Below are 21869 nucleotides of genomic sequence, written 5' to 3'. Positions count from 1 at the left end.
AGATGCGAACATCAGTGTCAGGACTTGAATCCCCTCATCTTGTATATATTGTTATACAGTGAACGACTTTTGCATTATTCAATATGATTTTTTTTTCTGGTATGTTCTTAAACAATTCCCGCTGCAACATGGGAGGCATCTTTCTAGTTTTCAAAAAATTTAAACCCCTCTGGAATCCCTAAAGTCCCTCACGGGTTGTACGGAAGGGCAACGCCGGAGGCGATCAGAATTCGGATCTACCAGCCAAGAGAACTCCATCCCCGTCGCACCATTCATCCCGCTGCCAATGGAGACGCTCGACGACAGACCCCCCCCCCCCCCCCCCCCTTCTTCTTGCTTCTTAACTGCCGTTCTTCTTCGATCTCCCTCTACGTATGGTCCATCTTCCGATCTGGTCCGTGTGAGGGACGCCCTGGCTTGATTGTTGTCACGCCGGCATCGGCGTGGGCGTTGTGCGCTGCTGGGTGATAGTCCTGCCAGGTGCTCAGCGAACACTGAGTGACCCTCGAAGTGCTCATCACTAGATACACCCCATAGATTGATGATGTCCATGCGCTGGAGCCTTGCGTACGCAGGCACCCACACTTGTCAACTGATGGCGCATACGTTGATATTACATGGCAAAACAATCACACGGGTCAATCTTCCTGTTGCGGCTTCAAGGAGGCACGCCTCGAGGAGCTAATTTTGTTCGCACCACCGGGAGCACGTTGATATTAATGTGAGTATCTTCCACGTCAAAAGAGAGCATTGAATTACGTTGATATTCAAGTGAGCCCCTTCCACTGCCTTGATTCATTGACGTCCCCCGCACCTGGGCGCCGGAGCACGCAGAGGCTTGGTGGTTCAACCTCACGATGGAAACCTAATCATATATTATTCCAGTTGTTGCTATAATTCTTCACGTACTTGCGCTTTTAACTCTAGTCGAATATTTTACAATCAGGCAACACATATCCGATCAATGTGATAAGGTAAATGTCGCTAGTGATTTTTTTTATGCATGTCTCTAAATTTTCATTTATAATAACAAGCACGATTTATGTTAATTTTCTACTTTCTGTTGTATATGGCATAAACATTGCACGGGACCAACAAGAAACCAATCTAGTAAATTTCCATCAACCAAGATTACATCGAGTAAAAAAATCATGTCATGGGTCTTATTTATTTCTTTGGAGTTTTCTTTATGGAAAAATTTCACATTGTTTTCATGACAATATATTGACCTTCGATATATAGAAATACATAGACTATAAATGATGGGTGTGGCTAGGTCTCTAAGACTTTAATCAAGTCTCACTCAAGTGATATATATATAAGAAAGAAAAAGGAAAAACTGAAGAAAAAAACTTTGGACGAATCTCCATGCAAGATCTAAGGGATATAGTATCGACTGAGACATAACGAAGCCTCCGTCGACTAAGACTTATCAAAACTGATAAATAATATCTCTGATGTCAATAAGCCCAAAGGGACGGAGGGGCATATACTAGCCGCAAGCGCTCTTGGATCTCAGCCACCCTCCTTAACTCGGCCGGTGGTGGCTCAAAGCCCTGCGGGATGAACCCGCAGCAAACGACGCTGAACTCTTCCTCGGTGAGGTCGGTGAACCCGTTGATGCCCTGGTGGTTAGTGTCGACCCCTATGGCGTAGCCGGTGTTGTTCCAGTCGACTCCACGGAGGGCGTCCTTGAATATGTCTTACCGGTGCTCCTCGTGGTCGATGGAGCTGTAGAACTTGCCGTTGGTGGCCTTCCACTCCGCGAAGATCCGCCGGGTCTCCTCCTCGCTCCTCTCCTTGTCCCAGGACCAGGCGGAGTAGCCGCTCTCGTGCCACCACTGGTCGATGTCGCGGAGGCGGCGCTTGAACATGTCGTATGCACCCTCCTCCTCGGCGACGGAGCTGTAGGTCTTGCCGAGCTCGGCCTTCCACACTAGGAAGATCCGCCGCGTCTCCTCCTCGCCTCTCTCATTGTGCACGTTGTCAGATGTGTTGCTCGTGGCCGCCGCCATGGACCTCATCACGACGGGAAAATTAGGTCGGGGAGTAGTACGCAGGTACGTAGACGAGATGTGTGGAAGGGCGACTTACGGTCTCGATTGATCGAACTCTGGTCGAAACGCTCAAGGTGATCAATCTAAGTTTGGATTGTGCTGTATATATTTAAAAGCTCAAGAAGGGACGTGCGTACGTGCGTACCTACAAGAGACAAGACCTACACGAATCGCGTCAAATTTGGATTGTGCTGTACACGACTCGTATCCGAACCACCCACGATGGATGGATTTGAGCAGGCCCAAGCCAAATCGATCCACCATCTTTTTGTTGGGTTGGAATCGATCTCGGCCATAACAACCACGGACGGGAGCACCCCACTTGGCTCTACCCACACCGATCGCCCCGCCGGTGATTGATGTACACCTAAGACTAAGAGGACCAGCTGCCGCGAGTACGTTGCTGAGGGCGTCCACAAGCAGGAAAAATAAAATAAAAATAAAAGATAGGATCGAGGTGCAGCAGCCGGAGCACGTGAAACCTTGTTGTTGTTTTTTTTCGCCCTAAGTGAAACCTTTTTGCGTTAAACCTTGCGCCGCATGTTGTACGGACGCAATCGCTCATACATACTACATGCGGATGTATATAGATCTAATTTAGAATGTAGATTCACTCATTTCGCTCCTCCGTACGTACTCCCTTACTGGAATCTTTAAAAAAACACTTATATTTAGATACGGAGGGTGTGCATACCTCGCAACCACCAACCAATAGTTTGTTTCTTTGGCGAACCAATCTGTGGTTGAATGGTTAGAGGGACTGTGGTATTCTCAGACCACCAGGGTTCAAATTCTGGCGCTCGCATTTATTCTTAGATTTATATCAGGATTTTCGGTGATGCACATTCAACGGGAGGGGACGTTCCCGTCGATGACGAGGTGCCTACGGTGACTTCATAAATTTCAGGATGATATGCCGGCTCAGTCTTTCGGAGGTGCTCATAGGGGTAGGGTGTGCGTGTGTGCATTCATAGGGATGATTGTATGCGCGTGTATATGAGCGCATGCGTCTGTACTATGTGAGATACAGCCGCCAAGAGAACTCCATCCCCGTCGCACCGTTCACCCCGCCGCCGCCGGAGCCGCTCGACGGCGGACAGCCGGCGGTAGTGTCCCCCGCCCGCTTCTTGCTTCTTCCGTGGCGGTCTTCTTCGATCTCCATCAACTTACGGCCCTTCTTCCGATCTGGTCCATGTTAGGGACGCCCTGGCTTGACCGCTGTCACGTCGGGTCCGGCACCAGCGTTGATATTACATGGCAAAACTATCGCATGGGCGAACAGGAGTTGCGGCTTCGAGGAGGCACGTCTCAAGGACCCAATTTTGTTTGCCCCACCAGGAGCACGTTGACATTAATGTGAGTATCTTTCACGCTGAAAGAGTGTTGAATTACGTTGATATCCATGGGACCTGAGCGCGAGAGCACGCGGAGGCTTAGTGGTTCATCCTCACGATGGGAAACCTAATCATATATTCCAGATGTCGCTATAATTCTTAAAGTACTTATGCTTTTAACTCTAGTAGAATATTTTGCAATCAGGCAACAAATATCCTATCAACGTGATAATAAGGTAATTGTCGCTAGTGATTTCTTTATGCATGTTTCTAATTTTCCATTTATAATAACAAGCACAAATTATGGTAATTTTCTACTTTCTGTTCTACATGATGAAAACATTGCACGGGACCAACAAGAAAAATCTAGTAGTAAATTTCCATCAACCAAGATTACATCGCATCGAAAAAAAACCCATCTCGGAGATACCTGTTTATGTGCACTTAGTAGACTGTTATGACATGGGGTCATCTGTAATCACTTTGCAAGCTGGTTTAAATTGAAAGCCAGCCGCTTTCTGTTTGGTGCTTACCCAAACTATTGATCTTCTGGGCATACAAATTTAAGCTTGGTCTGTTGATGATTATTCCGTTTATGTTTGATTTCAGGGTTTTGATAATTTATGTCTTCACAGAACCCTTACTTGAAGACTTTCCCTTGGATGGGGAATTCGCTTGACCAACCATTTGCTTCAATATTATTTGAGAAGAAATGCATTCTACAAGGTATATCCTGTATCTGCTCGTGTATTCAAGTTATCTTCGTGTCCATGAGATTTGCTTGTGAAAGAAGACAGCATTGCAAACAGAGTTAACATTGTGTCAGGTAAAAACGTAAAAGTATCGATACCGACCAATAACTAAACAAGGTGTTCTCTGTCCGCTACCCTTCTAGCTTTGTTTTAGCAAACAGAGAGAAAAAATAATCAGACATCGAGTTTCAGTCGTTCAACATGTACTTCTGTTAAACGTTTTTGGTCGTCGTTGTATTCAATCTCATTAGTTAATTATATATCAGTCGAAAAGGATATAATTATGAGAATCAGAAATTTTAGCGTTATTCTGACCTAAAAGAACCAGAGAGGATCTTAATCTGCACTAGCTTACTAGTTGGCTAAGGAACTGGAGCATATACTTCATATGCGTGGTTGTTTTTATGTTTTTCTTTAATTTCTGCATAGTCTTTTGTTACCAAGTTCTTGAGCGTGTCTAAAGCAAATCAATCTTGCTCTTGGCAAGTGCTGCTTGTCTCTTACTTTTGTCTGTAATAATGTCTAGACAATCAAAGTTAAATAAACATGTTACTAAGTTAGATGTTGGCCTGCTCATCATAGTTTTAAATAGCCGGCTATAGCCTTTTCAGCAGGGTGCCGCTAAATGGTTTCATGTACAAATAGTCCGTTATAGCCTGCTATAGCCGGCTATAGCTAATTTTGAGGTCCGCCGCTATTTGGCATAGCCCGCTATTTAAAACATTGCTGCTCATATTATTTATGTTCTGCATATACATGATGGCTGCCTGCTATATCTTCATTTAAACTGGGCATAAATTCCACTCTTGATGATGCTACTGTCCACCTATTTATGTTCTGCATATTTGAGGCCGTGTTGCAAGGGTGTTTCCTGAATCCTGATGCATGCTTCCGATGCGTAGATGGTACAAATAGACATTAGATCTTGATTCATGGTGATGTTGTATGTATGTGCGTGCGGGTCGCCCGTGGACAACAGGAGTAGACCTTGACGGAGATGCTTCCTCGTCTGCTTCTGCTCTGACGGGACGCCATGGTGCTTCCGACCCTAGTGCAGCTGCTCACTCCTTGTCGAGGTAGGTAGTCCCTGAAGATTAGATGAATCATAAAATAATTTATGTGTAGCTCTTCGATAGTACAAGACATTGAAGAAACAGAGACAAAAGCTAATCATCTAGCTTTAGTGGTTTAACATGTAGTTATGTGCCGTGTTGTCAAACATCATCGTTGTTGTTCATACTCATGCTCCCTTGTCATTGTACTCGAGCTCATTGGTTAGTAATTAGCCATAGGACATAATTAAGATAATAAAAAACTGTAGCTTTATTCTACTCTAAAAGATCCAGGGAGGATCTTCCATGTGCTCTAGCTTACTCGTTGGCCGAGGAACAAGAGCATATACTTCATATGCCTGATTCTTTTGAAGTTTTTCTTTAATTATCTACAGTTGTTTGTTACCAAGTACAACAATCAGGACGTGCATAATATCTTGTATGTGTGTATAAAGTAAAACAATTTTGCACTTGCCAAGTGCTTGTCTAATGCTTTCGTTTGTCATCTCTAGGCAATCCAAGTTCGAACACACTTGTTGCCAAGTTATATGTTGGTCTGCTCATTTTATTTATGTTCTGCGTACATGTTAGTTGCCTGCTACATCTCCGCTGAAACTGGACACAAATTCCATTGTGATGATGCTACTGTCCACATTTTATTTATGTTCTGCAAATGCGACTCTGGGTTGCTTTTGCGTTTCCTGAAATTCTGATGCTTCTGATAGGTGAGTGGTGTGGATACACACTGGATCTTGATTCTTGGTGTTGTTGTATGCATGTGTGTGCAGCTCGCCAGTGGACAACAGGAGTGGATCGGCCATGGACACGTCAGCCCCTTCTCACCCCGCACCTGTTTCGGTGATGATAGCACCAAATCCGCACTATCAGGAGCTGACATGCACCCAACTATGGCGGCTGGGCCCATTTGCCCCGGCAAGGGAGCCTAGGCACTCGTGCTATGTCTAGTTGCGGCGGGCGACCCGTTGGAGGAGACTACATCGCCGAGTCCTCCGGCAAGGCAAGGTACGTGCCCCTAACCCACTGGCACTGCCTATATCAGTGCTTGACTCTTGTGCCTGTGTCGTTGCTAGTTGGTTGATCAGACTGCATCTGCCAGGGAGAAGGTGCGGTCACTGTAGGACGCAATCTAGATGACTGACAAGTACAATAACGTCATCACACGCAGGCGGCCGAGGAGCGATGCCGGCGCCACCAAGACAGGGGTGCCAGATGCGGCCTTCGCTGGGACGTTGAGAGCCGGTGCTTAGTGCTACAACAACAGCTCCCTGGGTCAATCAGCAAGGGCATGCGGTCCTCGGTGTCGCAGGGACGGGTTCGTGCCACATTTTATTACACTGTTAAGTGACATTGTTTTGTTATTGATGCTTTGAAATAGCTAGTTCACTAAGTTTTTATAAGAACTGGCAGTACCATTAGAAGTTAGGACTGGGACCGTTCATATTTAGGATCATTTAATAAATGGGTTCTCTTTTTTATCGGTTGTATATCTAGACAACTGTGGCCTATATATATATGCAACTATGTCCATAGTTTTGCAAGGCGACCTTTACCGTGGTCCTGTGACCTACTATCTCTCATGCTTTTCCGCTGTCTTCAAGTTCTGATATTTGTTGTGACATGTTTGGCAATGGGCTTACACTATAATTTTACAGTGGCTATGCAGACCGGATTCACGAGTTACTAGATGTTTCACGCTAGCTTTCTAGGGTTCGTGATAGATCGCTGAATCATAGTTCTGTTGCTGGAAATTATATCAGGGAAGCAAACCAATTAGAATTTCAGGTGTAAGGTAATAGCGTACTAGGAGGAGCATATTCTCTTTCTGTTTCCTTACATAATTCGAGTAGAAACTGGATCCGATAATCCTCTCATACCAATTGAATTTAGAATTTTGGCTTACTATTGCAATGCTTGTCCAGGATTCACACTGACTAAAGTAATGAACTATCAAATAGGATATGTCGTGACATTGAAGTAGTTTCTTGACTGACCTCTCTATTTTGTTTGCTTATAGACTGTAAGTAATCCAATAAAACTAGAAATTGAAGAACTTCCATTTTACTAGCAAGTAACAGTTAGTTCTGCCTGATAACTGTAAACTGATCTTTTTTATGGCACACATCATGTTTTGATTAAAATTGTAACATTTTTGTACCACATGTTATGACACATCCTGTTTAGCATATTATGATGAAACTTTTGCACAACAATGATATTATTCTTGATTTGCCAAATGTAATAGAATGCTACTCCCCCCGTCCAAAATAAGTGTTATGGCTTTAGTTCAATTTTGTCCAAACTTGAACTAATGACACGCCACTTATTTTGGGATGGAAGTACATATTAGTATCCAGAAAATGGTTGCAATAATTTGATGTTTCGTCAAAAGTTTCAAGTTTGTCTTACTGATATCTTGTTGTTACCTGTTTGTGTTGACTAGCTCTGGGCAAAGTTAGGAACTTGCTGTACCACTGGATTGTGTGGTATCTTTGTATTAGTGAAGTACTAAGTTAACTAATGGTATGATCATTTCGTAGTTTTATTGCAATGTCTTTTGCTAATTAAGCATGTGTTTTCAATTGTTTCCCATAGATATGACAGTGCCATTAGTGCAGCCTCAGAAGAAATGATTGAATTCCATGGTGTGGATATTGTAACACCGGCGTAGAAGCTATTGGCTAGCAAGCTGTCTGCACTTTGAAACCTATATTGATCTTTGATATACCAACATGTTCCTTTTTAACTTGATTTTCTGAAGGCCCCAATGGTACTGGGAAGAGCTCTGTTTTCAGGGTGCTCAGAGATTTATGGCCTACCTTTTCTGGGAAAGTGACGAAGCCATCTAAAGGGATGTTCCATGTTCCTCAGGGTCCATGCACCAGCTTGGGAACCCTTCAGGATCAAGTCATATACACTATGTCAAGGCCTCAAAGGAGGAAGGAGAGATGAGGATTCTTTCATCATATAAAGCTAGTAGGTGCAACTCATATTATGGGCCTATTCAATTGCCTTAAATTGTATATATTTGAACTACATATCCTTCTATTTTACTGTGAGATTGCTTGTCAAAATGAAATAGTAAGTTATATGTTGCTTCCTCCTCGTAACCAGAAATTCCGTTGGTCTAGTGCTCCGGAGTTGTTAGATGACCTCCTGAAGATGGTTCTTGTGATATCCGGCTTATCCATCTTCTAGGGAGAGAAATTTGGGACTCTACCACAAAGTGGGAAGACATTTTGTCAGCGTTAACTCCACTGCAAGTTGAGTAAACTGTCAAAACCATTGTTCATCCCATTATATCTTCTAACCATACTATTTTGTTTTTTGACTAACAATCTAATTATTTTGTTGCAGGTTCGTTTGTTCTTCCACCATCCTAAATTCGGCATCCTCGACAAATGGGCCAAGTATGTGCAGCGCCACAACACTCTTTTGCAATTCCTATTCTCATCCACAGTTCTGGGTCCTAAAATATTGTATTTCATTGTAGCGCCATGAGTGTCGATGTTGAAGAGCATTTGTACAGGCTAGCAACTAATATGAGCATAACTTTGATCACTTCATCACAAGTAGTTGTTTGTGTAATTCCTGGAAGTTGTATCAAGTACCTAGTTCAGTTCTTTGTTTAAGCCTGTGCATTTCAATTTTGAACTTGTTCGCAGATATTCTCAGTGTATGGTATTGCTGAGGCTCTTCTTTTTATCTCCATTTACATAGGCCTGCCTTTATACACTTCCACTCTGGAGCAAAAGCTCATCAACGGTGAGGGGGACTAGAGTTGTGTGAGATCCTGTATTGATCGATGCCACCAACTAGAGGTTGATTGGCTCTCAGTCACTTGCAGAAGATCCTTAAGTTTTTGTTATCTAAGCTTAAACATTTTGATGATCATCACTGGATATTTAGGCTCTGTTTAGCAACAAGATATGGAACTTGCTTGGTTATTCTTAGTTGCTAGTGTCAGCTTAGAGTAGGTGATATTTGATCCTCTTGGTTAGCTATGCTTTTATGTTACTGGAAATTAGGCTTCGAATGTCATTGAGTGATTCATGGCTGGTTGATTTGGGGGATTTCTGCTTGCATACAGAATGATTTGGTCATATATACATATAATTATGGAAATGCCTCTATTGTGATTACTAGTGTGAGCTCATTTCTATTTTTTGAAATGGAAATGCTCTAGTTCAGTTCTCAATATTGAAATTATGGATTTTTTATGAGGTTAAATCATTCTGGATGCTGTTACATGCACAGTTAAGATCAAACCTATCTTATTTCTCACGGAACAACGGTTGACCAGTGTGTTAGTAAATTGATTATGGATTTACATCGTGTGCACTGGTTATTGTCGTCATCACAAGCCATGAATGGACTTTCAGTTTGCATGTGAATAGTTAGACATTTATATTCTTTGATGGCAACCTCTCAATTGAGCTTTGTTTCATCTATTTTCCAACAAGTTAAATAGGGGTATGGTCATGTGGCCACTTCCTTGTGCATCTCTTTCTTATTCTTTGGTTCCATCTTGTGTTTTGTCATGGCTTAGTTCTTCTTTGCTTTGGAAAATGTGTGCAGCTATGGTATTTTCGGGGACGTGGCGACCTCCCCTACCATGGCGTCGTGATAAGCTGGGAGATGAATCCATGATGACAATGACGATGGCGTGATGCCTTTGGCGGCCCTCAAGTGGTGGTTGCTGCAACTTTTGTGGGTTATCTGAAACCACAACCGCTCGTTGTAGATGAAAGCCCCAGTGATAATGGTAAGACTGCAGACCTCCTCTTCTTTCGTTCCCATTGTAAATCCACCAAGCTTGCTGCTACTCGCAACTAAGAGTTATCTGCATTATGATTGTGTTCTGAATAAATAACTAAGAGTCCACTAAGAGTCCACAAGGCTGATTTACTTGGTCTTGGTATCACTTGTTTGTTCTCTAGTTGATCTTTTGCCGAGTGTTGGTTTGTGGTTTGTGTTGCTGATAAGCAGTGTGGAATACTTGACCTATTCTCATTTGTCGTGTTGTGCATAGTTTAGTATGTAGAGGCTCCACCACAGTACGTAGTCCATAGAACAAAGAGCAAAACTAGCTGGTTTGTGTATGATCATCAGGAGGATATATATAACTATTCTTGTTGCATTTTGTTTTGCTTGATGTATCATGCCACAACATGTTGTGTTGCCTGATGATGAAGGAAATATGCCCTAGAGGCAATAATAAAGTTATTATTTATTTCCTTATTTCATGGTAAATGTTTATTATTCATGCTAGAATTGTATTAACCGGAAACATAATACATGTGTGAATACATAGACAAACAGAGTGTCACTAGTATGCCTCTACTTGACTAGCTCGTTAATCAAAGATGGTTATGTTTCCTAACCATAGACAAAGAAGTTGTTATTTGATTAACGAGGTCACATCATTAGTTGAATGATCTGATTGACATGACCCATTCCATTAGCTTAGCACCCGATCGTTTAGTATGTTGCTATTGCTTTCTTCACCAGCTGCCTGCACAGTGAAACGGGATCTTGCAGAGAAACCCGGCTCCTTGCTGACAAAAGCAAAGCGTAGAGGGTAAAGCAGGATGAAGATGAGCCCACACAAGGAAAGAACACTCAGGATAGAGAGGACTGAATGGACAAAAGCTGAATCAGTAGGTCCTAGAGAGCTACTACCTGTGTTGGATGCCGATGGCCTCCAATAGCTGCTCCATACAATTTTATCTAGGTGAAGCCATGGGGCAGCATCATACAGCTGCCCCATAGTACATGCGCTCAAAATAAGAAAAAGAAAAAGATGCAAAAGCAAGGAGCGCGTACTGTGTCAAGACGGCTCTCTCTCTATATATATAATCCATCGATCTTAGATATGTGTTTATATGTTGTATCAAGTCCGTATATTAGCAAGCAACAACAAAGTAGTACTCGTATACTAATATGGGATCTAGGTTATTGCTTGATATACCCGAGTCCCATGCTTCCATTCTACCTGGACATGGATGGGTACCGCCTGATGTAGGAGTTGTTAAGATCAACACGGATGCGGCTTTGAGCATGGATTCCGACAAGGTTGGTGCGGGCGGAGTTGCGCGCTCCAGACGTGCGTTACTTGGTTCTTGGAGTAAACCTCACTTCGGGGTCTCCGATCCGTTCAATGCTGAGACTTTTGCGCTGCGGGATGGGGTAATCTTTGCAAATCTACGCGGCTTCTCACATGTGATCATGGAAACAGATTGCCTGGAGATTGTCAATCTCTAGAAAACTCGTCACTATAGCTTCTCTGTGGTGGCACTAGTATTAGTAGAAATTAGAGAGCTAGCTTCCTCTTTTTCTTCCTTTGATATGCAACATGTAAACCGAGCAGCCAATGTACCGGCCTATCTTTGTGCAAAACATGCATGCACTTTGATGGTTACCGAAAGTTGGACTGGCTCGAGACCTTCTTTTCTGCTCACCAGCTTGTTAGCTGATGATGCCAGGAGTTCGTTCGTTGAATAAAGCTCTCTGATTGGAATGCAAAAAAAAGGAAAAAAAAAGAAGAAGATGGCAGCTCAAAAAAAAAAGATGGATAATTAAGTACTACCTGGAGAGAGATGCAAAAGTTTCTCTCCGGCTGTTAGGAATAGTCCGTCCGATGGATTCACTAGTACGTACCCATGCATCTCTATTATTCCCTAGTTTTCCTCTTCCTCTATTACTCCTTTCGTATGGGAAGGAAGGACGTATCAATTATCCCTGAAGACCAGGCGCCTTCTCCTCCTCTGTTTGTGCATGTCATCGATCCATTGACCACTCGTTGCGCCTCACGTGGATCGCTCTGGCATTTAATGCCTCCCTGCTCGTTGCTCGCCCTCCTCTTCCTATAAATCTCAGATCCGGTTCCTCCTCCCCACGTTCCCACTTCCTCTCCATCTGCTCCTCACCTCGCCTCATCTACAACACATGTATGCGTGAAGATCCAAAGCTGTGCCACACCGTTCATGTCTTGTCGTGAACCGCCGTACCTGTCTTGTCTCGCCTCGTCCGTGTCTTGTCGTCGTCTGCTCGATCTCCGTGTGAAGAGCCGACAGGCAACCGTGGCAGAGACCAAGCACCCAAGCCGCCCCTTCCGTGTCTCGCAGTCGCCCAATGGCTAGTTCCAACTGCCAACCAGCCCTCCGGCCAACACCCCCCATCCTTCTCGGTGAGATCCCTTCCACCCTATCCCCTCCCCCCTCCCCTTCTCCTTCGTTTTCAAGCTGATTTGGGTAGATCTTGCATAAACAGAATTCAGAGAGATGTCCATATATTGTAAACAATCCTAGTATGTGGCTAGGGTTTACATAGGTGGATACTAATAATGTAGACATGAACACCAGTTTAGTAGTCAACTCATAAACTTAGGTGGATGCTAAATATATGCAGGCATGACAAATTCTAACTTTTAACAACTGTTGTGTGTTTGCTCCAAACTTCTGCTGAGCAATGTCTGAATTTGTGTTTAAACTACTGCTACTGCTTTTGCTCTACTGCTGCTATGCTACTAGCGATCCAGTCCTTTTTTTGAATTGTACATACTGTAGCGGAGTTTAGGCGAAGCCCTGCTGCTGTAGTACATCAAGATCGTCACCACACCATCGTGCTGACGGAACTCTTCCCCGACACTTTGCTGGATCGGAGTCCGGGGATCGTCATCGAGCTGAACGTGTGCTCGAACTCGAAGGTGCCGTAGTTTCGGTGCTTGATCGGTTGGATCGTGAAGACGTATGACTACTTCCTCTACGTCGTGTCATCGCTTCCGCAGTTGGTCTGCGTTGGGTACATAGACAATACTCTCCCCCTCGTTGCTATGCATCACATGATCTTGCGTGTGCGTAGGAATTTTTTTGAAATTACTACGTTTCCCAATAGTGGCATCCGAGCCTAGGTTATTTTTGTTGATGTTATATGCACGAGTAGAACACAAGTGAGTTGTGGATGATACAAGTCATACTGCCTACCAGCATGTCATACTTTGGTTCGGCGGTATTGTTGGACGAGACGACCCGGACCAACCTTACGCGTACGCTTACGCGAGACCGGTTCCCTCGACGTGCTTTGCACATAGATGGCTTGCGGGCGACTGTCTCTCCAACTTTAGTTGAACCGAGTGTGGCTACGCCCGGTCCTTGTGAAGGTTAAAACGGAGTCTATTTGACAAACTATCGTTGTGGTTTTGATGCGTAGGTGAGATTGGTTCTTACTTAAGCCCGTAGCAGCCACGTAAAACATGCAACAACAAAGTAGAGGACGTCTAACTTGTTTTTGCAGGGCATGTTGTGATGTGATATGGTCAAGGCATGATGCTGAATTTTATTGTATGAGATGATCATGTTTTGTAACCAAGTTATCGGCAACTGGCAGGAGCCATATGGTTGTCGCTTTATTGTATGCAATGCAATCGCGATGTAATGCTTTACTTTATTACTAAACGGTAGTGATAGTCGTGGAAGCATAAGATTGGCAAGACGACAACGATGCTACGATGGAGATCAAGGTGTCGCGCCGGTGACGATGGTGATCATGACGGTGCTTCGGAGATGGAGATCACAAGCACAAGATGATGATGGCCATATCATATCACTTATATTGATTGCATGTGATGTTTATCTTTTTATGCATCTTATCTTGCTTTGATTGAAGGTAGCATTATAGGATGATCTCTCACTAAATTATCAAGAAGTGTTCTCCCTGAGTATGCACCGTTGCAAAAGTTCTTCGTGCTGAGACACCACGTGATGATCGGGTGTGATAGGCTCTACGTTCAAATACAACGGGTGCAAAACAGTTGCACACGCGGAATACTCAGGTTATACTTGACGAGCCAAGCATATACAGATATGTCCTCGGAACACGGAGACCGAAAGGTCGAGCGTGAATCATATAGTAGATATGATCAACATAGTGATGTTCACCAATGAAATTGCTCCATCTCATGTGATGATCGGACATGGTTTAGTTGATTTGGATCACGTGATCACTTAGAGGATTAGAGGGATGTCTATCTAAGTGGGAGTTCTTAAGTAATATGATTAATTGAACTTTAATTTATCATGAACTTAGTCCTGGTAGTATTAGCATATCTATGTTGTAGATCAATAGCTCGCGTTGTTGCTTTCATATGTTTATTCTAATATGTTCCTAGAGAAAATTGTGTTGAAAGATGTTAGTAGCAAAGATGCGGATTGTATCCGTGATCCGAGGTTTATCCTCATTGCTGCACAGAAGAATTATGTCCTTGATGCACCGCTAGGTGACGGACCTATTGCAGGAGCAGATGCAGACGTTATGAACGTTTGGCTAGCTCAATATGATGACTACTTGATAGTTTAAGTGCATCATGCTTAATGGCTTAGAATCGGGACTTCAAAGACGTTTTGAACGTCATGGACCATATGAGATGTTCCAGGAGTTGAAGCTAATATTTCAAGCAAATACCCGAGTTGAGAGATATGACGTCTCCAACAAAGTTCTATAGCTAAAAGATGGAGGAGAATCGCTCAACTAGTGAGCATGTGCTCAGATTGTCTGGGTACTACAATCGCTTGAATCAAGTGGGAGTTAGTCTTCCAGATAAGATAGTGATTGACAGAATTCTCTAGTCACCATCACCAAGTTAGTAGAACTTCGTTATGAACTATGATATGCAAGGGATAACGGAAACGATTCCCAAGCTCTTCGTAATGCGGAAATTGACGAAGGTAGAAATTGAGAAAAACATCAAGTGTTGATGGTAGACAAGACCACTAGTTTCAAGAAAAGGGCAGAGGGAAGAAGGGGAACTTCAAGAAGAACAGCAAGCAAGTTGCTGCTCAAGTGAAGAAGCCCAAGTCTGGTCCTAAGCCTGAGACTAAGTGTTTCTACTGCAAAGGGACTGGTCACTGGAAGCGGAACTACCCCAAGTGATTGGCAGATAATAAGGATGGCAAAGTGAACATAAGTATATTTGATATACATGTTATTGATGTGTACTTTACTAGTGTTTATAACAACCCCTCAGTATTTGATACTAGTTCAGTTGCTAAGATTAGTAACTCGAAACGGGAGTTGCAGAATAAACAGAGACTAGTTAAGGGTGAAGTGACGATGTGTGTTGGAAGTGGTTCCAAGATTGATATGATCATCATCGCACACTCCCTATACTTTCGGGATTAGTGTTGAACCTAAATAAGTGTTATTTGGTGTTTGCGTTGAGCATGAATATGATTTGATCATGTTTATTGTAATACGGTTATTCATTTAAGTAAGAGAATAAATTGTTGTTCTGTTTACATGAATAAAACCTTATATGGTTACACACCCAATGAAAATAGTTCGTTGGATCTCGATTGTGGTGATACACATAATCATAATTTTAAAACCAAAAGATGCAAAGTTAATAATGATAGTGCAACTTATTTGTAGCACTGCCGTTTAGGTCATATTGGTGTAAAGCGCATGAAGAAACTCCATGCTGATGGTATTTTGGAATCACTTGATTATGAATCACTTGATGCTTGCGAACCATGCCTTTTGGGCAAGATGACTAAAACGCCGTTCTCCGGAACAAGGAAGTAAGCAACAGATTTATTGGAGATCATACATACTGATGTATGTGGTCCGGTGAATATTAAGGCTTGCAGCAGGTATCATTATTTTCTGACCTTCACAGATGATTTGAGCAGATATGGGGATATCTACTTGATGAAACATAAGTCTGAAACATTTGAACAGTTCAAAGAATTTCAGAGTGAAGTGGAAAATCATCGTGACAAGAAAAGAAAAGTTTCTACGATATGATCGCAGAGGTAAAATATTTGAGTTACGAGTTTGGTCTTCAATTAAAACAATGTGGAATAGTTTCACAAACTCATGCCACATGGAACACAGCATAATGGTGTGTCCGAACGTCATAACCGTACTTTATTAGATATGGTGCGATCTATGATGTCTCTTACCGATCTACCACTATCATTTTGGAGTTATGCATTAGAGACAGCTGCATTCACGTTAAATAGGGCACCATCTAAATCTGTTGAGACGACACCGTGTGAACTATGGTTTGACAAGAAACCTAAGCTGTCGTTTCTTAAATTTGGGGTTGCGATGCTTATATGAAAAAGTTTCATCCTGATAAGCTCAAACTCAAATCGGAGAAGTGCGTCTTCATAGGATATCCAAAGGAAACTATTGGATACACCTTCTATCACAGATCCGAAGGTAAGACTTTTGTTGCTAAATTCGGAAACTTTCTGGAGAAGGAGTTTCTCTCGAAAGAAGTGAGTGGGAGGAAAGTAGAACTTGACGAGTTAACTGTACCTGCTCCCTTATTGGAAAGTAGTACATCACAGAAAATTGTTTCTGTGACACCTACACCAGTTAGTGAGGAAGCTAATGATGATGATCATGAAACTTCAGAACAAGATACTACTGAACCTCGTAGATCAACCAGAGTAAGATCCGCGCCAGAGTGGTACGATAATCCTTTTCTGGAAGTCATACTACTAGATCATGATGAACCTACGAACTATGAAGAAGCGATGGTGAGCCCAGATTCCGCAAAGTGGCTTGAAGCCATGAAATCTGAGATGGGATCCATGTATGACAACAAAGTATGGACTTTGGTTGACTTGCCCGATGATCGGCAAGCAATTGAGAATAAATGGATCTTCAAGAGGGAGACAGAGGCTGATAGTAGTGTTACTATCTACAAAGCTAGAATTGTCGCAAAAGGTTTTCGACAAGTTCAAGGTGTTGACTACGATGAGATTTTCTCATTCGTATCTATGCTTAAGTCTGTCCGAACCATGTTAGCAATTGCCGCATTCTATGATTATGAAATATGGCAAATGGATAAACAAAACTGCATTCCTTAATAGATTTATTAAAGAAGAGTTGTATATGATGCAACTAGAAGTTTTTGTCAATCCTAAAGGTGTTAACAAAATATGCAAACTCCAGCGATCCATCTATGGACTGGTGTAAGCATCTCAGAGTTGGAATATATGCTTTGATAAGTTGATCAAAGCATATAGTTTTATACAGACTTGCGGTGAAGCCTGTATTTACAAGAAAGTGAGTGGGAGCACTACAACATTTCTGATAAGTATATGTGAATGACATATTGTTGATCGGAAATAATGTAGAATTATTCTGCAAAGCATAAAGGAGTGTTTGAAAGGAGTTTTTCAAAGAAAGACTTTGGTGAAGCTGCTTACATATTGAGCTTCAAGATCTATAGAGATAGATCAAGACGCTTGATAAGTTTTTTCAATGAGTACATACCTTGACAAGATTTTGAAGTAGTTTAAAATGGAGCAGTCAAAGAAAGAGTTCTTGCCTGTATTACAAGGTGTGAAGTTGAGTAAGACTCAAAGCCCGACCACGACGGAAGATAGAAAGAGAATGAAAGTCATTCCCTATGCCTCAGTCATAGGTTCTATAAAGTATGCCATGCTGTATACCAGATCTATTGTATGCCCTACCACTGAGTTTGGCAAGGGAGTACGATAGTGATCTAGGAGTAGATCACTGGACAGCGGTCAAAATTATCCTTAGTGGAATAAGGATATGTTTCTCGATTATGGAAGTTCGTCGTAAAGGGTTACGTCGATGCAAGTTTGACACTAATCTAGATGACTCTAAGTCTCGGTCTAGATACATATTGAAAGTGGGAGCAATTACCTAGAGTAGCTCCATGCAGAGCATTGTTGACATAGAAATTTGCAAAATACATGCGGATCTGAATATGGCAGACCCGTTGACTAAGATTCTCTCACAAGCAAAACATGATCACACCTTAGTACTCCTTGGGTGTTAATCACATAGCGATGTGAACTAGATCACTGAATCTAGTAAACCCTTTGGGTGTTGGTCACATGGCGATGTGAACTATGGGTGTTAATCACATGATGATGTGAACTATCGATGTTAATCACATGGTGATGTGATCTAGATTATTGACTCTAGTGCAAGTGGGAGACTGAAGTAAATATGCCCTAGAGGCAATAATAAAGTTATTATTTATTTCCTTATTTCATGGTAAATGTTTATTATTCATGCTAGAATTGTATTAACCGGAAACATAATACATGTGTGAATACATAGACAAACAGAGTGTCACTAGTATGCCTCTACTTGACTAGCTCGTTAATCAAAGATGATTATGTTTCCTAACCATAGACAAAGAAGTTGTTATTTGATTAACGAGGTCACATCATTACTTGAATGATCTGATTGACATGACCCATTCCATTAGCTTAGCACCCGATCGTTTAGTATGTTGCTATTGCTTTCTTCATGACTTATACATGTTCCTATGACTATGAGATTATGCAACTCCCGTTTGCCGGAGGAACACTTTGGGTGCTACCAAACGTCACAACGTAACTAGGTGATTATAAAGGAGCATTACAGGTGTCTCCAAAGGTAGATGTTGGGTTGGCGTATTTCGAGATTAGGATTTGTCACTCCGATTGTCGGAGAGGTATCTCTAGGCCCTCTCGGTAATGCACGTCACATAAGCCTTGCAAGCATTGCAACTAATGAGTTAGTTGCGAGATGATGTATTACGGAACGAGTAAAGAGACTTGCCGGTAACGAGATTGAACTAGGTATTGGATACCGACGATCGAATCTCGGGCAAGTAACATACCGATGACAAAGGGAACAACGTATGTTGTTATGCGGTCTGACCGATAAAGATCTTCGTAGAATATGTAGGAGCCAATATGGGCATCCAGGTCCCGCTATTGGTTATTGACCGGAGACATGTCTCGGTCATGTCTACATTGTTCTCGAACCCGTAGGGTCCGCACGCTTAAGGTTTCGATGACAGTTATATTATGAGTTTATGAGTTTTGATGTACCGAAGGAGTTCGGAGTCCCGGATGAGATCGGGGACATGACGAGGAGTCTCGAAATGGTCGAGACGTAAAGATCGATATATTGGACGACTATATTCAGACATCGGAAAGGTTCCGAGTGATTCGGGTATTTTTCGGAGTACCGGGTAGTTACGGGAGAAGTAATGGGCCTTGATGGGCTTTAGTGGGAAGAGGAAAAAGGCTGCTGCGCCCCCCCCCCCTCCCCTTTGGTCCGAATTGGACTAGGGAAAAATGGGCCGGCCACCTCTCCTTCTCCTCCTATTCCTTCTCCCTTCCTCCCCTCTTGGTGGACTCCTACTAGGACTTGGAGTCCTAGTAGGACTCCCTATCCTGGCCGCACCTTTGCCTTGGCCGGCCTCCTCCTCCTCCATCCTTTATATACAGGGGCAGGGGGCACCCCATAGACACACAAGTTGATCCACATGATCTATTCCTTAGCCGTGTGCGGTGCCCCCTGCCACCATATACCTCGATAATACTGTAGCGGAGTTTAGGAGAAGCCCTGCTGCTGTAGTACATCAAGATCGTCACCACACCGTCGTGCTGACGGAACTCTTCCCCGACACTTCGCTGGATCGGAGTCCGGGGATCGTCATCGAGCTGAACGTGTGCTCGAACTCGGAGGTGCCGTAGTTTCGGTGCTTGATCGGTTGGATCGTGAAGACGTACGACTACTTCCTCTACGTCGTGTCATCGCTTCCGCAGTCGGTCTGCGTTGGGTACGTAGACAATACTCTCCCCCTCGTTGCTATGCATCACATGATCTTGCGTGTGCGTAGGAATTTTTTTGAAATTACTACGTTTCCCAACAGATGACCGGGAGGAAACCATGTCCGATCATTGGTCAGAGAGAACCCTGGCAGGACGATAATGAGTGTTTAAATCCACACACCCGCCTATGGGACAATATTCTAGCTCATACAATGGTTCTTGATATTTTTTTCTCCTGGTTCTCTGGTGTTCACATAGATAGATTTCCAAATGTTTGGATGGGTTATTGCGTCCTCATGCATCTTTGTATTGTGTTGTGTTGGGTTGATTAGAGAAAGACCTCTGACTTGGTAGTTCTTTGAAAGCTACAAGAGAGCATATCTATCTAAAGAAAAGAAAAGAAAAAGGTGGGAGTCCTAGTTGTTACAGGAGACGCTCGAGGGAAGAAAAGCTATGCTGGAGATGGGGGAACACATTTGATCTTGCGGAGGGTGAGAAGACAGATGAATGGAGATTTTACCGGTGGTTGGTCATAATTGAGCTCGTTTTATATGAGGTGCCGGAGGCCTACGGAACCCAACCCTGTGGCTGGGAGGGCGTCAGCTGCTCCTTCCCATACCTTAGGGTCCAGGCCATGTACGTCCGGTTTTCCTCCATCACCCCCCTCCAACTTATCTATTTTAGATTGTTGGATTACACCTCCTGTTACTAGTAGATTGGGTAACTGGGGGTTGATGTCTCCCTTGAGTAGAAAATAAGCATTCTATGCGTGTTGAATTTCTGTTTCTGAAGAACTGTTTCGATTTGGGCCAATATTGGCATAACAATACCAAATGAAGATTTACTCCTGTGTTCTTTTCTGCATGATAGTTTAGAGGCTTGGGGTGGTCAGTGTTAACTCTACTCCAAGTTGTGCAAACCGCTGAAACCATTGTTTATCCCATTACTGCTTCTGATCGAACTGTTTTTTTGCAGGTTCGTTTCTCCTTCCAGCATCCTAAAATCGGCATCCTCGAGGGGTGCACTAAGTATGTGCAGCGCCACAATACTCTTTTGCCATTCCTTTTCTCATTCGCTGTTCTGGGTCCTAAAATATTGTATTTCATTGCAGTGCTACGAGTGTCGATGTTGAAAGCATTTGTACATTCTAGGAGCTAATGTGGGTGTATCTGTGATCACTTTGTCACAAGTAAGTGTCCGTGTAATTCCTGAAAGTTGTATGAAGTACTCCGTCTGTTCATAACATAAGATGTTATTACATCTATTGTACTCATATATTGGATGTAATAACATCTTATATTATGGGATGGAGGGAGTACCTAATCCAGTTCAATGACAGTTTAGTTCTTTATTGGAGCCTTGGAATTTCAACTTTAAACTTGTTCCCAGATATTGTTAGTCTTCGGTCTTGTTAGAAGCTTCTTTTTTCTCTCTCCATTTACAGAAGCCCCTTATACACTTTCACTTCATGGAGCTAAAGCTAATCGACTGTGAGGGGAACTAGTAGCTGTATGAGGTCTTGCATTGATCAGGTTCATCGGCTCTCAGTCACTTGTGCCATGCAGAAGATGTTTAAGTTTTGGTTATCTAAGCTTAAACATTTTACTGATCGTGACTGGATGGTTTAGCAGCAGGATATGGAACTTACTCGGTTGTTTCTAGTTGCTAGTGGCAACTTAGCCTAGATGATATTTGATCCATTTGTGTGTTTGATCCAAACCATGTTACAAGTAAGACTGATGAATCATATACAATACAAGCATGATTTATGTTCTATATGCAATCAATCATGTATGTGTTTTTTTCTTGATTCCATAAATCTGAGCATTAGAGAGCTGCTGGAGGCTTCTGATGTTGCTACCTTCATGTTTAACATCTGTTGGTTTTATGTAGATTGTGTGCCCGTGTTGGTCTATTTGGCAACTGTTCGCTCCTTTGCGTTGCTAAACTTAACATATGTTCTTGTTCAAGGCTTATATTATATGTGTTGTGCGCCGGCCATTTAGTCATTTCTATCTATGATTCTCATCATCAACACCACAACATGGTAATTACT

General features: G+C 42.8%; 1 long non-coding RNA gene and 2 pseudogenes across 1 annotated transcript; 2 read left to right on the top strand and 1 right to left on the bottom strand.

The window, feature by feature from the left end:
- Positions 1 to 1460: 1460 nt before the first annotated feature.
- Positions 1461 to 2139, bottom strand: LOC123157971 (uncharacterized; annotated as a pseudogene).
- Positions 2140 to 3061: 922 nt separating this feature from the next.
- On the top strand, positions 3062 to 21599 carry LOC123158675 (ABC transporter D family member 1-like; annotated as a pseudogene).
- Positions 19763 to 21238, top strand: LOC123161739 (uncharacterized). Its single transcript, XR_006480853.1, has 3 exons — positions 19763 to 19821; positions 20789 to 20841; positions 20925 to 21238. It is a non-coding gene; the product is annotated as an uncharacterized lncRNA (long non-coding RNA).
- Positions 21600 to 21869: the final 270 nt, after the last annotated feature.

Source organism: Triticum aestivum, chromosome 7B, assembly GCF_018294505.1.
Source record: "Triticum aestivum cultivar Chinese Spring chromosome 7B, IWGSC CS RefSeq v2.1, whole genome shotgun sequence".
NCBI classification, from domain to species: Eukaryota; Viridiplantae; Streptophyta; class Magnoliopsida; order Poales; family Poaceae; genus Triticum; species Triticum aestivum.
Note: the sequence above shows the minus strand (reverse complement) of the source record. Positions and strands in the feature narration are given on the sequence as shown.